The sequence below is a fragment of the Salvia hispanica genome, chromosome 4, assembly GCF_023119035.1.
Source record: "Salvia hispanica cultivar TCC Black 2014 chromosome 4, UniMelb_Shisp_WGS_1.0, whole genome shotgun sequence".
Taxonomy (NCBI): domain Eukaryota; kingdom Viridiplantae; phylum Streptophyta; class Magnoliopsida; order Lamiales; family Lamiaceae; genus Salvia; species Salvia hispanica.
In genome coordinates, this window is record NC_062968.1 from 19,217,037 (window position 1) to 19,225,834 (window position 8,798).

Genomic DNA, 8,798 nt, shown 5'->3' on the forward strand with positions numbered 1-8,798 from the left:
GAAAGGGGGGGCACAGTGAGAGAGAGGGAAAGGGTGCTGCATTTCGCCGCGCTGGTGTGAGTTGACGTCGACCTGGTGGTGCCGGCTGGAGGTATAGTCGACGGAAGGAGAGGAGATGAAGATGGTGCGCCGCCTGCTTTCCTTTTCTCTAGGGTTAGGGATCATTTTTAGAGGAATAGAATGAAATTGGGCTCAAATTTGGGCCACTTATGCAATTAATGAGTTGGCCTGATTTCTCAATTTAATTGAAGATTAATCTTAAATTACACAGAAATAGCAAGAAACGACTGGGTGTGAAGAAGATGATGATGAAGACTGATAAAACCATAATAATATACTTTTACTATCATTGTTCCAGTAACTTTTTAAACGTGCACCACACTATTGATTAGTTTCAAAATTATGTTAAAATGAAACTAACTTACATTTTGTTCAATTTAATTCTTTATTTTATTTCGTATTTAGCATTGCATCTTTAATTCTTTTTAGGAACTGTTTTTTTGTTAATATTCAATTTTCTTCTTTCTTTCCTCTTCAGATTCAATTAAATTATGCAAAAACTCGCAAAATAAAAAATTAAATTCCCTATTGAATAGGAAACACTCTACTTAGATTGGGACCTTACATTATTTTTTATTTTTAAGTGTAAATAATGATATTATATCTTATTTCTACTTAATTATTCTATTTTAATTAACGCATATTCGTTAATCTTTAGTCACACATCTTTTTTTTGTCATTAATTTTATATTATTTTTACTCCACTTAAATTATAAATTAAAATTGTAAAAATGTTTTATTCATTAGAATGAGACAAGATAAGTACATTTTTGTTTTTTTTTTTAATTCTTAACATTGGTTTGAAATATTAACATTGCTTTAGAATTTTTAAAATATTGAAATATAGTAATTTATGATATTTATTTTAGAAGTTTTTTATTAAATAAATGAAATTTAAATATTAAGTTATTTAATATTTCTTTATTTCTCTTGATAGTATATTTCAATATTGTTTGGAATTTTTGTTTAATATTTAGTGGGCTTTTTTGAATTTATTGTATATTGTTTGGAATTTTTGTGTAATATTTAGTGGGCTTCTAATGTGTTGGATTTTGGAGTATAATTTAGATTTCAAATAGTAGTATTGTAAAACTATGTAATCAATTTATTGTAGTACATCTTTCTTGATTAAATATAGTTTTTAATTGAATTTTTAATTTATTGGATTTTGTATAATATATATATATTTTAAATTATTTTTTCCAATAAGTAATTAAGTTTATATATAGTTAATATTGAGTTAACTTTGATTTACTATGTGTTAGTTTCTTGATGTTAGATCTTACACTTGGTGTTACTTCTACTCGAGGGGAAATATATTTTTTAAGTCTTTTTACTAAAGTAATTAAATTCATAGTATATACTTATATTTCTCTTTTTAGATTTAGAATTGAATTCATAGTATATACTTATATTTCTCTTTCTTGATGTTAGAATTGAATTAACTTTGATTACTCCTATTTCTCTTTTTAGATTTACTAATATATACTCCCTCCGTCCCAAATAATTTGGGACACTTTGACCTGACACGAGTTTTAAGAAATCTAATGGAAAGTGGGTTGAAAAAGTTGGTGAAATGTGGGTCCTACTTTTAAAGTATTAGTTTTATAATAAAATGTGAGTAGAAATGAGTTAGTGAGATATGGGGTCCACTACCAAAAATGGTAAAGTGAAATGAGACAAATTATGATGGGACGACCCGAAATGGAATACTGGGTCGAATTATCTGAGACGAGAGGGGGGGGGGTATTTCTATTCTTTTTACTTCTCAAAAATTTGAAATATGTTTATATTGAATCCAAATGTGTACTAAATTAATATTATTATCAAACAAAGAACAATATTGCATAACATTAATTGTTGTTGTGTACTTTTATTTGACTACTACTATTTATTCGTTCAAATAGTTTGCTTTTTTTATTCTTTTGTAAATAGTAGTATTATATTTTTCTTTATTTGTATGTCTTATTCTATTTCATCCACACATTTTCTCTTTTGTTAAAACTTTTATTTTATACTACACTCATATCAAATATTAAAATAGTATATAATCATCTACTAAAATATGAAATGTTGTTAAGAATGGGTTGAGAGAAGTATAATTGTACAAATATTTTTTTATTGTTGTTTATAATATTATAAATACTTATTTTAATTAGTTCTTACTGTAAATATATTTTTATACTTTTTTTGCTCCATATTCTTTATTTTAAGTTAATATATCTTCATTATTTAAAAATATTTTATCTTGTGCGTAGCAGAGGTGTTAACACTAGTACTTACATAAAACAGACCTAGTAATTTATATAATTTTACTGTTCTTGTGTTTGAATAAATTTTTGTTTTAAAGTCGACATATAAATTATCTAAATATTACAGTAATATCTTTTTTACAGTTCAGTACTATCTAAATATAATTTATAAATTATTTAAATTATTCTATCATTGGAGTATATAAACATTACTCCTGCTAGAAGGTTTAATATGTATGGGCTTGTAGGCCCATATTTGGTGAATGCGAGCGCATATAGAATTATGAGGACATTTTGTTGGCATTCCGCAATGTTGCAGTTAGAGGTGGCACGGTGCGGTATAGCGCATTGAGAATGTCATACCGCATAACTGCAAATTGCGGTATGACATTTATCTTACAAAATTTTTCGGTTACCGCATTGTGATTATTTCTGTTATCATATCGTATTACGGTATACCGTACTTTTACGTTATACCGAAATAAGGTATGACATACCGAGTACGGTATACCAAAATAAGGTATGACATACCGTTATATTTGTGTTTCATACCAAAAAATTCTATTATAGTCAAATATTTAAAATAAAATTTCACCTATTTAAATAATATCCAAAAGATTAAACCTACACCACAATCAAATTTATACAGTGGACTTGATTTGCATCTCTGCGTGAGTGTGTTTGGGGTTGGGGGCGGTTGAATTAAAATATGGAAGTAGGGTTAGAGATTTTAACATATTAACTATTTTTTATATAAATTTTAAATACAACATATATTGAAATTTTGGCAAATATCGTAAATGTGTTATATTGCGGATACCGCGGTATAGGAAAATCTATACCTTTACCGTACCGAAATCTATTGGTAAGGTATCATACCGTACCGCAACTTACGGTATACTGCAAATTCGATATTTTCGGCATTTTTTCGATACGATAAGTGCGATATTTCAGTATATTTAGTCGAACCCTAGTTGTAGAATTGAAAATGAATTAATTATAATTGATTATGTAAGGTTAATAAAAGGAAATCTCATATCCTAAGTCCTACGCGTAGACCCTTAAATTTCAAGTGTCTTATCAAAAGTGTCATCTTCTATATGCTTCGATCTTTTTTTGGCTTCGATAGATGAAGTGTAATTACATAGGTGTACTTTCATTCATACAAAAGAGAATAATACTCCCTACAATTCTCATGGCATAATTGCAACGCAATATCTACCTATTTCTATTTCCTTTCCTAATCATCTTTTGATCGAGTTTAAAATCAATTTATATGGCTATTTTGAAAATAAATTAATTAAATTGATCTAGTAGCTTGTTCGATTAATTAATGGACATGGAATATATAAAACCATGGGAAATGAATAAATTGAAAACAAGCCCAGATTATGTAATCTAGATACTCCTTACATACTTTAATTAAATCAGGTTTTATTTGATTAAGCAGATGTCTATTACAATAAGGTCTATCCAAATTTACTTGGATCCCTAGTCAATACTCATTAAGAACTCTTCAATTTTGACGAGAACAAGATCACATTATTTGTGCATTGGTCTATTGGATGTTTTACATGAGAATGACATGCTACACATAGCTCTCCGAATTACCCAAACTATGATGATTTATCCCTTCTATAAAAGAGTTTGATAGATTATTGCTCTTGCAATATTCAAACTCATGAATATGAATAACTAGTTAGAAGATTTGAGGTCAAATACAGTTGATGGAATGACAAGAGTAGCATGCCCTTATTTACAAAAAGAAGACTAACAATAAAAGGTATTCCGTATTATGTAGTAATATACCTAGAATCTTTTTATTGATCTATTGTCAAATGTTATATCGTGAAATTAATTTAAGTATTTTTTAAAATCATTCTATGATATTCTCAGGAACATGAATTTTCAGTATATTCCCAACAAAAGTACCCTAAAAAACCAAAAGATATGATAAAAATAAATACATTAGCACTTTTTCACTTTTGGAATTTCTTCACTTTATTATTTATAAGACCGCATCTTATTTATAGAACGAAAGATATAAAAGATCAGGATTTAAAGAAATCGCGTGAATTATAGTTTTATTGGAATACTATTATATGGGTGGTAACATCATTTAAAATTATATTCAACCGACAGTAATTATAGGTAGTCGACAACTGCCATTATCATCATTACAAAACAAACCTGAAATGCCAATTTGTTGCCAACCACACATAGGGACGTCAACGTAGCCCGCAACCCGTGGGCCAACCCGAATAGCCCGCCAAATTTATAGGGTTAGGGCTGAAAATTTCTAGCCCGATAAAATTACAGCCCGATTAGCCCGCACCCGATTAACCCGCAACCCATTAGGGCCAGACCCGAAAACCCGATGGGCTGGCCCGAAAACCCGATAAAATTTCTATCATGCTATTTGTTTGACTCTAATTCGACACTTCATTGATTATTTTATAATATATAGATTACTAAAAAAATAACTTTCAATTTTATATATTAAATATATAAATTATATATTAACATAATAATGGATATACAAATTAGAAACTTCAAATTCACTGAAAAATATATTTAAATTTCTAAAACATGCTTTAAAATTTCTTTGATGTTTATGTTTTATTTTGCATAAATATAAAATATTAGTATTTGATCATGTTTATATTTGAGTTTAAGCATATATCTCAAATTTATCATAATTAAATATTTTACATTTTATAAATGTAACTAATTTTCACCATTATTTATTGGATTGAACGCGCGCTAATTTTATCGGTAGCAACCCGATTAGCCCGCTGGGCTAGCCCGAAACCCGAGCTTTTAGGGTTAGGGTTGAACTTTTATAACCCGAAAAAATCACAGCCCGATTAACCCGCAACCCGAATAGGGTTGGCCCGAAACCCGGTGGGCTGGCCCGATTGACATCCCTAACCACACATATCTCTCCGAATTACTACAAACTACACGACAGTCGACAGCAGTGGAATTTGAAGTTAGAGCATTCACCGGACACTTTTTGGTGGACAACTTTTTTTTTATCCATAGCTCCATTTTATTTGTCAACAGCCACAAAAAAAAGTATTCGCAATATTAGTGGACGCTTTTTGGTGGACAAATTTTACTTTATTTTATTTGTTGTATATTTTAATTCAATTACAATTAAAATTATCGGACTATAAATAATTAGAGAACGAGATAATAATAAAATTAAAAAGTGCGATGAGACCAAATATTCGTTGTATTAATGGATACCGGAAAATTACACAACGAACATTTTATAAAAAAAACATTTAAAAACAAATAAAAACACCGCCACCATCTACTCGGTGGCGGAGTCGGAATCCTCTGCCTCTTCTTCGTCGCCCACTCCCCGCCGCCGCCCCTGCCCCCGCCGCCCCCGGCGCGCCCCTGGACCCGTCAGCCCCAAATCCTCTCTGATCCTACACATGAGCTCATAGTATATCGCCTTGGTGATGGTGGGTCGGTGGCCAACTCGTAGAAACGGCAGTTATCTTGCAGTTGTTTCATCAACTGCACATTCAGGTTCCTGTTCAAGACCACATGGGCCCCATGGTCCACGGACTGAGCTCTAGAAGGCGCGTGCGCGCTGCGCGATTCAAACCCGGGCGCCGAGTAGCGGGAGGAACCTGCAGACATTCGGGCGCTGCGGATACTAGCCTTCTACCCCGGAGGGCGTGAACGCCTAGTGTGTGTATCAGAGGGCTCCTCCGTTTGGGCGTCGTTGAGGTCGATTGAGTGTCCGCCGTTGTTGCTGCTGTAGTTCCCGGCTCTGTTCCGTCTATTGCGCTTCGCCCCGTGACCTTCAGTCTCCTCTGCACAGATGGACTTGAATTTCGGGCAGTTCTCGAGAACGAGAAACTCCTCCCACTGGGTGAACTTAGGCTTATATAGCGCGTTGTATTGGGACACGGACAGAGCCTTCACGTCGGCTTCGTTGCGGCCACTCTCAGCGTTGAGAAGGTTGTTGTCGTAGATGCCCGTTCCTGGTGGGTGTCAGAATCCTCCCAAACTTTTTCCGGAGCTGTTCCGCGTCACGCGGTTTGGCGCCTCTCGGCTTGAACTCATTATAGGTCAACAAGACGCGCTTCCAAAAGCCCATCTCGGTCTGATCGGTGCCAACACAGGGGTCTGATGTGACGGCATCCCATGCCCTCGCCACAGGAATCGACTCGTCTTTGGTGTAGTGCCCGCCCCGACTCACTACTACCGCCGCTGCCGCTGCCATCCCCGTCGCCGTCGCCGCCGCCCGCCCCCCCCACCGCCGCCGCCTCTCCCCCCACCGCCGTCGCCGCCGGCCCTCCCCCCACCGCCGTTGCCGCCGGCCCTCCCACCACCATGCTTGTTGCCGCCGCCTCTCCCACCACCGTCGTCGCCGCCGCCTCTCCCACCACCGCCGTCGCCGGAAGATCTCGTCGGCGGGGTCTCCGGTAGGCCCGGACTCATCAGCCCCATCATCTGCTCCAGTGTGAACCTATCGAAATCAGACAAAGGAGTCTGGGTGCGCTGGAAAGAGTGAGAAGGGGTATCCGGCCGCGGATGGTTGGGCAAGTCCATAGTCGGTCGATAATCTCCAAATGCCGAACGGCCCAAATTCCTCTGATGAGAAGATTGACCCCGATATTGGCTTTGTTGCCATGGCGGGGATGTCGGTGACCACAACTGGAATGGAGGGGGACTGGGACTCGATCCCCGGGGGGTGGGACTCGATCCCCACAGCTGAGATGGCTGGGAAGAAGGATAGTATCCGTATCCCGATTCTTCCGTGCCGGGTGAATCTTCGTCTCTCCCGTGCATTTGTTATAAAATCTAGGGTTGTGAAATTGGGAGTGGAGTGAAAAACAAATTGGTGGGGTATTTAAATAAGCCCAAAAAAATAATTACAAATTCGAATTTAAAAAAAAAAAGTAAAAGCCGGCGACCGCCGCGGCGGTTTCGCCGCGCAATAGATAGGCGCGGCGGCCGCCGCGCTTCTCTCTCATCCGGCCCGTCCTCGCCGACTTCGGGGCGATGGCCCTTCCGCCCCAACATTTTCGTCCGCCCCCGGGGCGGACGCGTCCTCCCCTATAGACCGCCGCGGCTAAGCCGCCTCCGGGGCGGCCGGCGCGCCGCCCCTATAGTGGATGCCCTTAGATGGCCTTTTCATGTTAATTTGATATATTGTGCTTACAGCAAAAGAAGAGAAGATGTGGTGCAAGTAGATAACAAGGAGAAAGGTATTTCAAGAAAGCTCAAATCTAAAGATATATACGTGAGAATTTATGATTACCTAGCTCAAATCTAAAGATATATACGTGAGAATTTATGATTACTTTGGTTTATTACATGTGATTTATGCTTGGATCCATGTCTATATGCACCATTATGTTTTGTTGATTGTGAATTTTTGGGTAGATTTTCGTTGAATTCTCTTTGTTTAATCTTGTTCCAATTAATGCCATTGAGTTTTTTTTCCTTTTTTTTGTCTCAAATGCCAATTTGTTGTGAAAGGGTTCGTTCGGTTCCCAGATCTAGAGGTCTAAGGGTAATCGGCGATTTGAAATGTTTATGGGTTCTCGTGTAACTAGATTCAATTTTTCCCTAATTTTGAATCGTTGAGTGGGTTTAAACTCATTTCACGTTTTAGTTGTTTAAAAGTGTTATTTACCCGGGTAACCTGGTATAGATTCCGTTTGTATTTATTGTGGCTGGTCGTATTAAGCAAGTTTGGCAATGTATCCGTAAGAAGGCAATACTCATTTAATGCTCTAATATCAACGCTTACGAATTGTAGCAATTAAGTGACCTTATGGCTGATAGTTGAGTTGTATTTTTTTGGGGCGGTTTTGTTTTTATATTTGGCAAAAACTTTATTCTTTCTTACTTTATTTTTTCTTTTTCGGTCTTTTTTTAATTCATTTTCCTACATTATTATTCTCTTATCACTTGACATTTAAATATCAATTTTTAAAATCCCGCACAAAAAGAAACGCAATTAAATTTAATTTAATATATTTGCTTACAACAAAAGAAGAAGAGAAGGACGAAGAATGTGGTGCAAGTAGATAACAAGGAATAGGTTGTTTCACGAAAGCTCAAATCTAAGGATATACAAGTTAGAATTTATGATTTCCTTTTGTTAATTATATGTAAATTGTGCTTGGATCCATGCCTATACACACCTTTATCATTTGTTGATCGTGAATTTTTGGGTTAATTTATATTCACTATATAAACACAGCACACATTGTGCATACTCACAGTCGCACACACTGCGCACACACACATACAATATATTTTTTGTTAGTTCTTAATTTTATTTTCAATTTTAGTTTTGATTAGAGCATTGCATAAGACTAATTTAATTAATTTATGCTTATAAAATAGTTTATTAGCTACACGTCTCCCTCATGTTCAAAACATGTGCATATTAAAAATCATAGTTATTAGAAAACCAGAAGATAAGATCAAAATAAATACAATTGCATT